Raw genomic sequence first — 15,969 nt, 5'->3', positions numbered from 1 at the left:
TATGCTAATTTAGAAGCACCTTGTTCTGCTCCTTCTTTACATTATTGAGAATCTGTTATTTTTAAAAGATTTAAGAAATTAATTATAAAGAGTGCTCCATTTTAACTTTCTTTTAAAATAGCAGGTACTCGATTGTTCATATTTAACTTAATTGCTTAAGAATATTTTGTGAGGAAAAAAATATAAGTTTAATGTTCATACTTCTTTGTTTAGCAATATAGTATTCTTCTTCTGGTTGTTCCCAGGGACCTTATCTTTGCAGCTAAAATAACTTAAACCTGACCTGAAGCCTCAGGTCTGCCCCAGGCCCTTTGAGTAAAACTATTTTTAGTATCCCCACTTTGCAGGTGAGAACATCGAGAGCAAAGATGGGAAGAAACTCACTCAGGGTTGCCCAGCTCATGTGGAGCACAGCTAGGGTTTGAACTTGGGAGCTCTGTCCCTGGAGTCTGTGCTCTTAACCATATGCTCTGGGCCTCCGCAGACAGTGCCTACCATTTGAACAGACTCATTCTTTGAGTCCTCCTTTATTCAAGCAGGATAGAAAACAAGAAGCATACATGACAGTGCTCCCCCACCCCTAATAGCCACACTGTCTTTGAATCCTAGAATATGAGCTCCCCAAATGTTTGGAACAATAGCAGCCACTGGAACCCTGCTTTCCTCCCCCACGACACTTTGAAGTAATTGGCATTCACTAAGATGCATACATGCCACTGCATTTGTAAGATATTAGTCTCGTTAGAGTGTAGTCATATTTCATATAAAAAATCAACATGGCTAAGTGACAAGCAAATTTTGACTTTTTTTTTTTAAAGCTAAGGGGGAAGGCAGTACAAACAAAGTTTGTTTCTTTGGCATAACACTCTTAATGATGAAGACAGGGAAGTGTTTTGACAACAGTATAATCAGGTGAATGAACAACTACCTTTAAAGTAGTACCTGCAAGGAACTGTGGGAAGTTCAGGCTCACGCCCTACGGTATTAAACAGACACGAATTCTGTGTCCAAAGTAAATTCTGCATTGCTTCCTCCACTTCTGCAGGTCCTCTGGATCCATATCAAGTTCTTCTCAGGGTCCCCTCCTTCCCTCAATTGGGAAAAGGCCTGCTGGTAAACTGATGAGTCCCCATCTGGCTGACCCTTGCAGTCTCCACAAGCTGGTTTCAACCAGGATGGTTTCATGGAGGTCTCTGTGTGCAGCCTGGGCCCCATCCAGAATCCCATCTCCATCAGCCTCCAGCTCCTCTGGCCATCACTGCCCACTGATGTGTACCCAGTGTCCCGCTGAGCTCTCATAACACTCTGCACACCTTTTACAGAAATTCACATTTCGTGTCTTTGACCACAGAATCTGGGTTTCTGTATTATCTCCACTGCTTCAGCTTAAGAGTTTGAAGACTCTCTCTGTAAGACCCACATTGTAAGTGCAGAGCTTCAAAAGTCTTTGTTGACAGTGCTGAATGAAGTCACTTGCCACAAAATTAACTGTTTTAAAGCTCACCTCATATTCAGTACTATTCTCATTCTTAGGAAGGTAAGCAATATCTTATCCAGGTAAGTATGATTTGTGTAGGAAGTTTTTCTTCTTAGGAACTGTGGCAGATGTTGCTATTTCCTTCCCAATATTCATTACCCCTGAAGCAATGTACATAGCTATAATTCTCAGCTCTTGAATTCTCTTGAAGCTCTGAGACACAAGTGAAAGTTGCTCTTCAGGATTTCCAGGAAATCTTCAAGAAATCTGCAAGGGAGCTGGGAGGTAAGCTCTTTGAATTTTTATTTCTTCCTGGAAAGTAGGTGCAATGGTTAGAGATCTAGCAGCCTTCATGGACCATGAAGTAACTTTAAAGATGCTACAACTTATTGATAGAGAAAACTTGAGTTTCTTATGTTCACAGACAAACCAGCTCTAGACTTCCTCTTTTATATGAAAAAGAAATACTTTTTAATTTTCGTTAAAATGCCTTAAAATTATAAAATAGTTTTTAATGCCTTAAACATTTTAAGGCATTATTTTTATTTCTGTGTTTATTTCGATTTAGTGTTATTTGTAGACAAATGTATAGAGAAGTTAATTTAAGTGACAGTATCCTATTAAATTGTAAGTGGCATAGTAGAGGCAAGACATAGGAATTCAGTAATACCTTAAGACCTTTATAAAAGACAAAACCAGTTTCTAGTCTTTATTAAGGTGGGTTATTAATCACTGGAAAAATAGGAAATGCAACTCAAAACTGTCATGAGCAATTAATTGGAAGATATGAGAGGCAGCTTTGTAATGTGTCAACTTTGCTAAACTGAACTACATTTCTCAGAATTCCTTTTTCTGTATGTTTCCAGATGGGGTGAGCCACAAGGGATATTTTTGTAAGCTATATGGAGGACCACTTTGTAACTTACAGATGTCTAACTCATTCACATGAGGCAACTGTCAGGCCTCTGAGGGCTCCACCTTCCTCAGGATTCTTCTTCAGTGTCTCTGAATCCTGTGGCAGGTGTGTGTATTTAACTCTATGAAGAAAGGCCCTGATTTCTGCAGATTCCTACATCATCAAGGTCAGAGGCAAGAGGAAATGGCACAGGTTTCAGTCTTTCCTTGTGGATTCCAGATTATATTCATGGATTCCAACTTTTTCTTGCTCTCTCCTACTGTATCTCCATCTTCCCTTCCTGGGAATGGCTGCCTAATGAGTGGACCTGAAGCTTTAACACAAGATGTAAAGACAAATATCTTGCAGAGACCACCTAACCAGATGCCACAATTATAGAAGGTGCAATACCTAGAACTTGAGGAGCCTCAGTTGTTTAGTCAGGTAAGTGTCTGTACATTGATTTTAGCTCAGGTCGTGATCTCAGGGTTGTGAGATTGAGCCCTGTATCAGGGTCTGCAATGGACATAGAGTCTGCTTAAGATTCTCCTTCTCTGCTTCTCTCCCTGCCCCTCTTCACTAAATAAATAAATAAACAAACAAACAAACAAATAAATAAATAAATACAGAATGGGTCAATTTGTTATGAAAAGTCAAAAATAAAATATAAGCAGACAGAAGTAGAAAAGGAGTCTTGTGTGTCATTCTTGATCTCTTAATTAATTCAACAAATATTTATTGGGTGATACATAAATGCTAGACATTATGCTATGCTCTAAATTAAAATGATGGGTCCTTGCCAACCTGTTACCAGTTCTAGGTACTGGTGATATGGTGATGACCAAACAAATATCCCTGTCCTCATGGAGTTTACATTCCAGTTGGTTGTGGCAATGAATAGACATATAAAGTATATATGTATGTATCAGATCATAGTAAGTGAAATAGAAAAGAGCCACATAGAGACAATAACCTCTTCACTGCATGGTACTGGGAAGGATTTAGAGACAATGTATACAAAGTGCCTGACCCACAACAGACCTTCTATAAATTGTAGTTTTATTGTTTTTATCAGGATTGTGTCAGAGGGATTAAAAAAGAGAGATAGAGAATATGTGATAAAAACCCATGGAAGTGGAATCATTAGAACTCAGTAAATGATTACTCTTTTACTTAAGGGAAGATGCAGTAATGGGATGTGAATTCTAGCCTCCAGCCTATGAAGACCTTCAAGAAAATAAAGAAATAGTTCTCCGTATAGTTAAGATAGTAAAAGAAAAACTTCATTAAGTAGGAGAATCAAAGAAGATAAAGCAGTCTGGAATGTGGCAGAGAAATGTGGAAATGAACATGAGGAGGAATGTGAGCCATTCAGAAGATGAAGCCCTGCATCCACTGCTGAACTTGAATCTCAGAAGAGCCCCACAGGAAATTTAAACAGGTAAAAATTCACCGATTGAGTCACTTTTGTTTGGAGGGACCCAACTCCAAGCCTGTATAAAATTCCATGATCTTCTGATTCCAGGATGCTGCTTCTATGGGTACCTGGACTGGCCTATGAAGGAGATCAGGAAGGTAGCCTGGCTTGTGGTGGGACTTAACTGAATCATGGGCCACTGTGGCTAATGGTATACCCGTGTGGCTCTAGAGATGGGCTCCAAGCTTCCCTGTAGCCGCTGCTCACTCTTTAGATGCCATACCTATTTGCCCTTAATGACTAAATGCACAAGGTAGAAGCAAGGGGAAAGATCTCATTACCTTCTTTAACCACTTTTGTTTCTCCAATGAAGAAAACTGAGTAGTAGGTACCATGTTGTTGAGGGAGTCAAAGGAAGAGTTTGGCAATTAATAAAACCAAGTAAGATATGATGGGCATGATTGTTTCAGTAGGAGTAGTGTAAATAATAATTACACTTTTAATAATTGTACCCAGATGCACATCACTAATCATCTCCCTGTGTGGTGAAAGGTGGCACACTCTGCAGAATTAGGGAGAGACTAAGAACAAAGTGGGAAAGCCAGGAGAGCAGGATAGAACTTGGGGACAGGGAGGGGGGCTGTGACAAATGCCTGATGACAGCATGGCTGGCTGAGTGAGACATCCTCAATTATACCCACATTTATACTGAACTATGTGGAGAACAAATTTTCAGTTTTCTAATGGAAAACATATTGATGTTCTGGCAACATTTCTTTGAAGACAACCTATGAAAAGGTTAGTATGAAAACAATCCTTTGGTTTAGAGCACCAAGGAAGCACATTATTAACACAAATATTCAAAATAGAAGGCAGTGAGACAGAGGCAAAAGCTATTTTTGTTGACCCTGGTATGTGCCTGAAATGTTAAATGTCCTGATGTCCTATTTGGGAAGAGAAGTTACTGAAGACTAAATATACCTGAAACCTGGAAGTGAATTGAGATTAATTCTAACAGTAGATTCTATGAAGCTTGTAAAGAAATGAATACATAGAGAGGTTAGGCCCCTTTCCTAAACTAAAGGCAGAGAATAAACACAGCGTTCTTTAGGATAGCCTTGCTTGACCTAGACCCAGGATCACTTCCCCAAAGCATCTGTATTGCTCCTTGAAGGCCATAGTCAAATTTAGTCAGTATCTTGCCCTCTCACTGAAGGCAGTGATTGGTTCAAAGTAATAGCATGATACAATACTTTTTAAAATACTTGGATTGTGCCAGGTCTTGTTCTAGGTTTTTCTCCTGTATCCCTCCATGTAGTCTTCATAACAATACAATGGGGTGGGATGCCTGGGTGGTTTAATCCATTAAGCGTCCAACTCTTGGTTTTGGCTCAGGTCATGATCTCAGGGTGGTGAGATGGAGCCCCATGTCAGGCTCTACCCTCATGTGCTTAAATCTAGAAAGTCCCCAGAAAACTGGGACTAGTGGATCGCCATCTGTAAATCTAATTGTTTATATGATTTAGAAGAAAGCAAAACAACTGTTGTTGGTTTCAAAGGCCATGTGTTTATATAGGGGGAAAATCATGAAAAGATTGACATGCCATTAGGTGAGTTGTCACCAAGAGTGAATTAAAAAATAAATGAAAATATTTATTACATTAAAAGTTGAAGGACATAAACATAGCAAAATGTGAATGCTCCTCCTTCAACTCATTAATATCATGTAATCATAAAGTGTAGGAGCACGGAAAAGTTTTGAGTGGAGGGTAGTTAGTGACCAGTGATGTTTGAAATATTGTTTATAGACAGATGGGATATTTTTCTCTGAGTATTTTATGAGAATATGATGAAGATTAGAACAAAATCCCTGTTTTTCACAACTAAATTGAAGTGTCAATGGAATTTTGATAATTATAGTTGACTCTTGAAAAACATGGGAGCTAGGGGTACCAACCCCTGTGCACTTAGACTTGAAAATCCATGTATAACTTTGACTCCCCCAAACTTAACTATTAATAGTGTATTATTGACCAAAAACCTTGCTAATAACATAAACAGGCAGTTAATACATATTTTGTAATGTTGTATGTATTATACACAGTATTCTTACCATAAAGTAAGCTGGAGAAAATGAAAAGTTAGTAAGAAAGCCAAAAGGAAAATCCATTTATGGAACTGTTCTGTAAAAAAATCTGTGTGTAAGTAGAGCCATGCAGTTCAAATCCATGTTGTTTAAGGATCAACTGTATACGGCTATGGAGGTGGAGAATTCAACTTACTACTTCTTCAAAATATTAGCAACAGCTAACATTTACTGAAAACCTACTCTGTTCCAGGTACTATTTGTTGTTCCACACTTAGCCTTCACCACAACTCTGTGCGGGAGATGCTGCCATTACCATATTATATATATGGAGAAATGAAGCATGTTTCACATGCCCAAGTCTATGGTAAAGCTGTGATACAAATCCAAGCCACACGGCTCCAGAGTCCATGTTTCTAACTTCTCTGCTACATCTAGGTATGACAGGAAGTGTTATTTATAGGCCCTCACTTTGAAATAGTTTCCAAATGTCTGAGATGTAAAGTATCTGGGAAGAGCCATAAGGAAGAAGAGCTAGTGGAGGATTAGGGGTGTAGCTGGGAAGAATTACCCACAGACATGCAATGAGCAGGAGGTTTAGAGACACCTTTCTCCGATTCTCCTCGGGTCCTCATCACGCAGTCTTACCTTCAGTGACAGCCTCCTTAGCTCTTGTGTTGTTTAAATACCTAAACAAGACTAGAAGAAAAGGAAATCCATGAAGCTCATCACTGGCCCTGCCCCTGCCTTAGTTTCCCTGAGGAAGCCTGTGGTTCATTCTGTACCTTATTTCTTTTTTAAATGGAATTTTATTGAGGCAGATTTTCCAGAATTGGAATCTGGAAGGAGATTATGGTTAATTTGTGATAACAATAACAACATTCTTGGAGAAATTTTCTTGTTTAAATGTTTCACATTCAAGAAGAGATGAGAGAAGGTTCTCTACCTCTGTGATTATATTAACAGCCACAGATGTCAATTTTTTGTCTATAGAGTAATATTTAAATGTGAACCACAGTAAATAGAATACATTCATTTTGAGTTTCTTCTGTTTAGAGTACTTTAGGTGGGCTTTTCTATAGGGATAGGTGATTTTAGACTTTTCCCCATGACAATGAATCATCCCTTTTATTCTGAAGGAAAGACAAGTACTGATGTATGAGCACCAGGACTAAAGTTGCTATATATCCCAAACCACTAACTGCATATTTCCAAAAGGCTTATGTAGAATTGGCACTTTGTGGGTAGAGAAGAAAAAACAGAGGCTTTGGGGTTAGAATTCGATTCAAATCCTGGTTGCTCCTCTTCTAAGCTGTGTCATTGGTCAAGTTTGTCTTCCTCACTTTCCCTACAAGGAAAATAGAAATGATAGAGCCAACCTCTTGAACTCATAGAAATGTGAGAATTAAACTAAATCATGGAAACATGATAGTAGATAGTAGACAAATAGTAGACATATATTTATTACATAGACCTCCTATGGAGTCTCCTAAAAGCCTTAGGCTTCCTTATGGGCAAAAATTCATTATTTGTAGTAGGGACAAGTTTGTCAAAGTCTCCCCTGCCTCTGGACTTAAATCTATCTTCTTACACAGACATCAATTTGCATGTGCTCTTCCATCCTTAGATGCTGATTTGCTGAAAGAAATGTTGTGCTTATAGATTTCATTCAAATAGGCTTTGATTCTAAAGCAACTTGTGTGATTGGAAGAACCCTTGAATTTTAATTGCTTCTTACAAGCTGATCAGTAAATATTCCCACATGTGTGCCACATGAACTCAGAGCTTGCAGAATTAATGTCCTAGTAATTAAGAATTAAGACATTTAAAAATTCTTAGAGTTAAAATATGAGCTCATAGGTTAAAATGAATAGATGCTGGCAATTGACAATTTATTTTCTTCTACCTTCTCCACAAGTGTATCTGAACAAGACAACAGGTACCTAAGAACAATAGGTAAGGATTAACCATTTCTTTCCTAACGTACTTTAAAATTAATATTATTATCATTAAGTACTCAGATGGATGGATACACATGACCTCACATGCACTTGTTTTCCCATTTATGTGAGTTGCCTGGAAAAACTCCCAAAGTACAATTGTTACTAATACATTATATATAATTCAGATTTTCTTCTTTTAAGGGAGGTGGGGAATTTTGAAGGCAATTACAAGAAACTGAATAATGGTTGCCCTTTAGAACCTATCTCTTCAGTCTTCCTGTTTCTTCACTTTTATCCTTGTCCTTTTACATCTTCATTAGAGGCATTTATTATAATTGGACATTTCTAATTGAAATAAAGTTCTCAGAAGCTATTGCTGCAAGCACAAGAGAGAAAATGTTAATTTTCAGATTGATTAACAGTATCTTTAAATTATAGCATGATTTTCCAAACTTCCCAACCATGAAAATTCAGATAAAGTCACTAAAATTGGAGATAATTGTAAATACATTGTATTTCAAATCTCACATGTGCTTATACCCACAATGATAGATTCATTTATTGATACCCCCATAAGTGCAAATTGACATAGAGAAGGTGGTTTAATGTTTTATTAACTAGATATTATGATACGCTAGTGAATGTTTACCCAGCCCATAGAAAGGGAAACAGTTTAGTCAGCAAGGCATGATGCCAAATGATTGAACTGAGCAGTGATTGGACTCAATTACATTTCTAACTTTCAGATCTTATAAACCTCTTTCTATTCAATTCTCTTGCTAGTCTGGGCTATTTTATGTTACAGGAACTTCTGTTGCATAGTCTTCCTTCCTTGCTTTTTTTTTTTTTGCAGGGTTCTGCAAATGCTGTTCACTCTGCTTGGAAGATTCTTTCCTACCCACTGAAACGTCCACATTCCCTGGCTAGTACTTTCATGCGTCTAAGATTCAATCATCCATTCATACATTTGATGGTGAAGTACAATCCAGCACTAGCTCATGTGCAGGGTGTGGGTGGGAGAGGGATTTCATCATGAACAAGACACTCATGAACAAGTACAGTGCTTGAGATATTTGTAGCTCTGGGAGAAGGAGGTTTCTCCATCCCCTTCCCTTCCTGTTTCTTCTCAGCTTTGTCATTGATGGGAAGAGTCTGTTAGTCTAATAACTTTGACATTAAAAAGAAAGACAATCAAGTCAGACACGGGTTTGTTTGCTTTATAGATTAACTACCTAAGAGATCTATAATGAACCCACATCTCTAAGAGTCCACCATAATCTTCCCATAAAGGAGCCAGGAACAAGGCCATCACTACTTTGACCTTCGGTGCAGCACTACCTGTGTGGAGCCGAAACCCTAGGTTAGTGGCACAAGAGTAAAAAGCCCATATGGTAAGAAAATAGAGGCAAATCCCAATATTCACTCCTCCTCTAAATTAGAAGTCTCTCGTAAGAGTCACCAGTTCATTCTGCTCTCACTATGATGTATTACAATTACCTGTCCCTTTGCTCATTTTCCCCACTAAACTCTAAGATCCCTCCTAATCTTTGTGTCCTCAGAGTCTATCCCAGTGCTTAGCACGTAGCAGACACTCAGTAAATATCTGGTGAATTAATGAATGAACCAGAGCAACCACCAAGTGTAGTCATGAAAGTGGCCTGCTGCACACCTGCAGAAGAGCCACTCGCCCAGACCATAGTGCGAAGTACTGATTAGAGTTCTCTATTGAACAGCCATATGCTGTGACTCTGGAAATAAACTCATAATACTACTGTTTGATAGATAGTAATATGACAGTGTGTCTAACTTTAGGTGCTAAAAGTATTCCACTTCCATTTTTAGTGCTTGGTCGTACATTTCAGGCTGAGGGAAAATAGATGGGAAAACTTGTCTGTCCATGACACCCCACAATATACAATGTAGTCTACTCACTGCTGGCATATTGAAAATAACATGGAATTTAGACTCAGCAGACATGGGTTTAAGATCCTGTCACTTAATGGGTAGATAACCTCAAGAACATTTATTCTCCACGGCATGTCTCAGTGTCTTCATTTGTGATACCAGGGTAAAAATATCTCGCTCTCTTATTTGCTGTCTAAAGGTCTTTCCACTTTTGTTTTCTCTACAATTAGGTTTTGGTTTTACTGATATTCTGCATTGATTTTTCTATTTCATTGATTTCCACTCTTACCTTTTTTCCCCTTTTGAAGATTTATTTGAGTAAGTGAGAGAGAGTATACATGTGTGCATAAGTGGGGGAAAAGGGAGATGGAGAAGGAGACTCCCTGCTGGGCTCAATCCCAGGAGATCCCTGAGATCATGACTCGAGCTGAACTCAGACACTTAACTGACTGAGCCACCCAAGTGCCCCTACTCTTATATTTATGTGTGATTTAGGTTTAATTTGCCCTTCATTTTTTAAATTTTTTTAAATGTAGAGATAGATCATTGACTTTAGACTGTTCCTCATTTCAATAATAAAAAAAGAGGGTATCTTTGAACTCCAACAAAAACATTTTTGAAGTGTATTTGTCAACATATACATAAAGCTATTAGTAGATAATTGATTGAATATTTAAAAACATTTTTTTCAAACAAATTTTCTGGAATTTTATTTTGGCTAGATTAAAAACAACTGATCAAAAGTTGTCCACAAATAGCTTGTTATTTTAAAATGGATGTCTAGGCACTAAAGAAAGGATGGCAGATTAGAAAAAACATTGAGCTTCAGAGCAGAAAATCTGAATTTTAATCCAAATTTTCTGAGTGATCTTGAGCAAGTTATCTTTCAGAGGTGTGCACATTATGGCCCAAGGACCTGTATTTTGTGGCTCTGCTATCTCCTTCGTGGATACGATTCTACTGGAACACAGCCACAGCCATTCCTTTCAGTCCAGTCTATGCCTTTCACATTCCGGCAGCAGAGCCGAATGGTTGTTGCAAAGTCTTTAATGGTCCACAGTGTCTAAAATAATTACTCTCTGTCCCTTATAGAAAAAGTTTACTGACCATAGCACTATTGTCCCAACTTCTTTATCTGTAAAATAGGAATGATAGCCTTCACTTCATAGGGCTGTTGTCAGGACACTTACTTTGGTATATTTGTGTGAAAACTTTTGGTACAGTGCTTAGCATATGGCCATGGTGCCAGTAGGCTTGTTCAATTGGAATCTAAAATCTCTACCCACCACCCAGTGATTGATTTAAAACTTTTCTTTTAACCTTAGGTTTATAAGGTGAAACAATCATGTGTTAGAAAGTAAAATCTCACATTTTCCTTTTTAAAAACACCATTATTTGCTTGTCAACATGACTCCATCAAACAATATAATCTTTATCCATCTTTGTCATAAATAATTAAAATATCCAGAGATTTAAAATGCCACGGCTGATGCAATGTGGAACTCCATAGACTTTATGCAAATAGAAATGGGATAGGATATGTCTGAGTTTTTAAATGGTAAAGATCATAATTTTGTTTATACAGCAGCAAACAAAAAAGCCTATAATAGAAATCAGGATTATTGGTGGTTCTTTCTTGAATGATATTGTTAAAGGTACAGCATTATTTTTTGCTTCTGTGCTTGATTAGAAATATATTGCATAGAGAATAAAGTGATAATTTGGAAAGAAATAGGAGAATTCTGCATAAGGGACTGTTGTGGCAACTGCATGCTGTGTATACTATAATTCTTAGCTAGTCACGCTGATTATAGCAAGTAGGTAAATAAGGAGAAGCAAGTCACCAGCAGCTATTTCCTCCTTGCAGAACTGCTTTTATTAAATTGTTCTCTACTGTGATCATCAGCCTATATTAAGGTAAAATATAAGAACATTAGTAAGCACATCCTGTCTGATCTTGGGACAGTAATCATCACGTTCATCATGATAAATTGCTGTTTCTGTATTATAAACCCTGTGCGTTGAGGAACTGATCAGGTTTCCCTCTGCCAGTGAACTTGGTAGAGTGCTCAGGGCCAAATTTGTGACTCAGTTGTAGTAAACCATACGGGTCTTTATGATGTACATTTTACACTCATTCTTAGTTGTGCTTTATATCCTTTGTTTCTTTCTTTTGCTCTGCTTTTATTTATGTTTTTGAAGTAGTTTATGTAGTTCTGCAAGCCACATTGAATCTTTTCTGGAATAAGATTAGGTATAAATAGGCAATAGGGAAGTGGATAGGCAATTTCCAGTAAAGTGCTAATACGTCTTTTGGTTCTCTCCTTGAAATACCTCATAAGGAACACAACAAAATAATTCCCAGCTTACCACTTGATAAATCTTATAGTTTAAAGAGAAACATTGAGATGATATGGGAACCACACGCTGGGGACTAGGCTCTCTGAGGGGAGGTGGCGCCTTGGTTCTTGCGGGGCTGGAAGGCTGTGCAGCTGCCAGGTCTGCTGCCCCAGAGCCCAGGGGGTGGTGGGAAAAGTGAAGAAAGAATTTGCTGCTGTTATCTTCTTCCTCACAAGGCGAGTTCAAAAACATGGTAAGTGGAGAAAAGAGGCCATTGTGAGATTTTCTGAGAAATTGACTCTGCTACTTCCAGAGTAATACAAAAATCAGTGATATCCAGAAAAGCCATCAAAAAGACAGGCCTACAGATGTATTCGTGTCAGTGAGTTTCACAGTTGATCCAGAGGTCCTGAGCCTGTGAGAACAGGGGCATCTTGTATGTCGACCTAGGTTGCCAAAGGACTCACTCTGGGTGGGGAGCCATGGGAGATGTGCTATTGGGATGGAGAGAAAAACAAGGCGTTCATTGGTGCTTTTTAATTTTTTTATTTTATTTTTATTTTTTAAAAATATTTTTTATTTATTCATTCATGACAGAGAGAGAGAGACAGGTAGAGGAAGGCAGAGACACAGGCAGAAGGAGAAGCAGGCTCCATGCAGGGAGCCCGATGTGGGACTCGATACTGGGACTCCAGGATCACACCCTGAGCCAAAGGCAGATGCTCAACCGTTGAGCCACCCAGACGTCCTGGTGCTTTTTTTTTTTTTTAATTTAAATTCAATTAGCCGGGATCCCTGGGTGGCGCAGCGGTTTGGTGCCTGCCTTTGGCCCAGGGCGCGATCCTGGAGACCCGGGATCGAATCCCACGTCGGGCTCCCGGTGCATGGAGCCTGCTTCTCCCTCTGCCTATGTCTCTGCCTCTCTCTCTCTCTGTGACTATCATAAATAAATAAAAATTAAAAAAAAAATAAATTCAATTAGCCAACATAACAGTACATCATTAGTTTAAGACATAGTGTTCAATAATATATCAGTTGCATATAACACCCAGTGTTCATCACGTCACCCAGTTACCCTATCCCCTGCACCCATCTCCCCTCCAGCAACCCTGTTTGTTTCCCAGAGCTAAGAGTCTCTTCCTCTCTGATTTCTTTCCATTCCATCTTCCCTTCCTTCCCCTATGATCCTCTGTGCTGTTTCTCGTTATCGACCTATAAGTGAAATATACGATAAGTCTTTCTCCGACTGACTTATTTCACTCATCATATCACGCTCCAGTTCTATCCAGCTTTGATAGCATTACCTCTGATTTTCATTCAGGATCCTCTCTTTCAGATGAAGAAATAAGTAAGGAAGTAGGAGTGAAACCCACTTCAGTGACTGCAACCCCACGCCTTTGTACCAGATTTCAGAACTGATATTCTTGCCTCCTCCAATAAGGCACCCTTTGTCCAGAAAGAAGCCAGGAATGTGCTGAGGGAATGGCCATCAGAATCGCTATTCTCTTCCTATTCAATCTGGTTGTCCAAATCGGGGAATTAAGAACAAACCATATCACCCAAATCCAGTAACATGGGTACCTCCTCCTGGAAAGCATTGTGACAGGAATCACTGGATTAATCTTCACGTGTTAGCACTCTACTACCTCCTTTTGATTTGGTTGGTGTTAATGTTGAGAGAAGGTAGGATAAGCCTGACCACATATTAAAAGTTAAATGTTCATACTCATAGTAGTAAAGTTAGATGGGCCAAACCATTAAACTTATTTTTATAGAGAAGTTGTTGACAATAATCTTTCTTAAAATATATATGTACTTTAAATATATTGATAGAGTTTGAGAAACTTTATTAAAGTTAGTCAAGTACCTGAGTTTTTAATATTGGATTTGAGTATTTATATATCGTGAATCAACTCTGTTGGATATGAGAACAGTACAGCAGCAGGTGATCTGTTCTAGCATCTTTGAGCATTTACTTTATGGGAGGTATGTAAGTTATACACAAGGAAATCTCTTTTATGTCATTGTTTAGAAGAATTGCGTGAACCATGCTGCAAATAAAAATAAATAAAAAGGACTATTTAGTTAGATTAGTCATTTGGCTCCCTATACCATACAAAAATATTGAAATAATTTTGGCTGCAACCAACCCACTGTCTTTTCTAAGGGTAAGCCTGTGATTTAAATGCCCAATTTTCATTTAAGTATCAAAAAGAAGGAATGCTTATGGTCTATATTCAAATTATCCAGTCACACTAATTTGATTTGCTTGATAAAGATTATTGGAATTGTTTGCATTTTAAACAGTTATGCAAGTGAAACTATAAAAAAATCTATATTTTTAATAAGTGGCAAATCTTATATCACTAATTAAACTAAGTAGATATTTGTTAAGGTATGTGTGAAATAGTGTTTGCAGAACTGTGGATACAGCACTGAATAAGACAAAACTCTTCCCTTGAAGAACAGCTTTCTTCTAAGAGTTGAGAAACAAATGGAACAAATTGATGGTAACATTATCTTATTGATTCTGGTCTGTGAGGCTTAATGCTGAACGTGTATGATACTTTTTAAGAGATCTGTTACTTACCTAGAAATCATAAAATCCTAGTCAGAATTTGAAGATATAGAAGCAGGTAGATTAAAAAAAAAAAAAAAAAAAAAAGACGAATTTGACCCACTGTGGGCTTGGATCCCTGAGAAGTCATTGGCCTGGAGGTGGCGCTATGAAGTTTTTCTTTAAGTGAGGGGGCTCCCACTTCTCTGGAGGGTGACAAGAGAGACAGAGAATGGAAAATTAACACTGGTCAAACAAGTACATCCTGGAGGGCTAAGATTGAGGGAATACCTATTAGCAAAGTGAAAACAGAACCTGGGACTAAAGTCTAGTCAGGAGTTAGAGATTGCCAGAGGTTCCCCTAGAGCCATGGCATCAGAAATCACCTCATTGTTAAAAAAATAAAAAAAAGAAAAAGAAAAGAAAAGAAAAAAAATAACCTTGTACTTATTTACATTTCATCTGCTGTTTCATGCCTTTTCTCCTTTATTCAACTTGCTCACCTCTCAGCAAGTCTTCTTTTCCTTATCCTTCTAGTCTCAGGGAGGCTTCATCTTCTCCAGAAACCCAGGTTGAATGAAATGATCTTTATTGGTTCTCATACTACCCTGGACCTACTTCCATTATTTCTTTCACCATATTACATATGAAGTTCTCCTTCGAAGTGTCTGCCACACTCATTAGACTAAGAGGTTCTTTGATGGTGTGAACTGAACCTTCCTTCATTCTCCTCAGTGCCAAATACTTTAGGTGCTAAGCAAAGATTTATTGAGTTAAACTGAACTGCATCAGGCAGTGTTAAAGAACCAGGGAGCATGAAGGCACTATACGTATCATCGATCACATTCTCAAACACCCACAAGGCCTGGCAGGTAGTATAAATAAACAAGTGCATATTCTGTCTATGGAGGACAACTGCTCTAATCCAGATGGTTCTTACCCAGTGGAGCTGCAGCCCCATATTGCCAGGTCTGAAGTTCTGGAGAAGTCAGAAGGGTCCATTTTCTAAGTCAATATTTTTATCTTAGATCTTAGTGGCAATAAATTCAGTTTTAGAGATTTTCTTTGGGCCAAAATACCCTGGCTATTTCCAGCATGGGTATGCCAGTTGTGTTGCTGCCGTGATTTTTTTGCTAGAAACTACAAAAAAACGACTTTACATATCTGAGACAAAACAACAACGACAATCGCAAACAAAAGAAAAGAAAAAAGAAAGAAATATAGGGGAGGATTTTGGGGTAGGGATAGTCAAAGAACTGGGGGAATAGTTAAATAACCAGGTTTGAGGCAGGACAGAGCCTGGGTAGTGACAGTGAATCCTGGAGACAAAAAGTAGTGGACAGAAGAGT

The 15,969-nt window shown here is 38.3% G+C and overlaps 1 long non-coding RNA gene and 1 pseudogene across 1 annotated transcript; both read left to right on the top strand.

Annotated features, from left to right (window-relative positions):
- The first annotated feature begins 367 nt into the window (after window positions 1–367).
- On the top strand, window positions 368–8,794 carry LOC125752390 (uncharacterized). The gene is made up of 6 exons (XR_007401817.1): window positions 368–1,762; window positions 2,344–2,816; window positions 3,551–3,813; window positions 6,129–6,313; window positions 7,794–7,831; window positions 8,672–8,794. It is a non-coding gene; the product is annotated as an uncharacterized LOC125752390 (long non-coding RNA).
- Window positions 8,795–10,626: 1,832 nt separating this feature from the next.
- On the top strand, window positions 10,627–13,772 carry LOC112662505 (protein BTG3-like; annotated as a pseudogene).
- The last annotated feature ends 2,197 nt before the right edge of the window (window positions 13,773–15,969 follow it).

The sequence above is a fragment of the Canis lupus genome, chromosome 13 (genome assembly GCF_003254725.2).
Source record: "Canis lupus dingo isolate Sandy chromosome 13, ASM325472v2, whole genome shotgun sequence".
Lineage (NCBI taxonomy): Eukaryota > Metazoa > Chordata > Mammalia > Carnivora > Canidae > Canis > Canis lupus.
The sequence above is the reverse complement of the archived record's forward strand: the minus strand, read 5'-3'. Positions and strand labels throughout refer to the sequence as shown.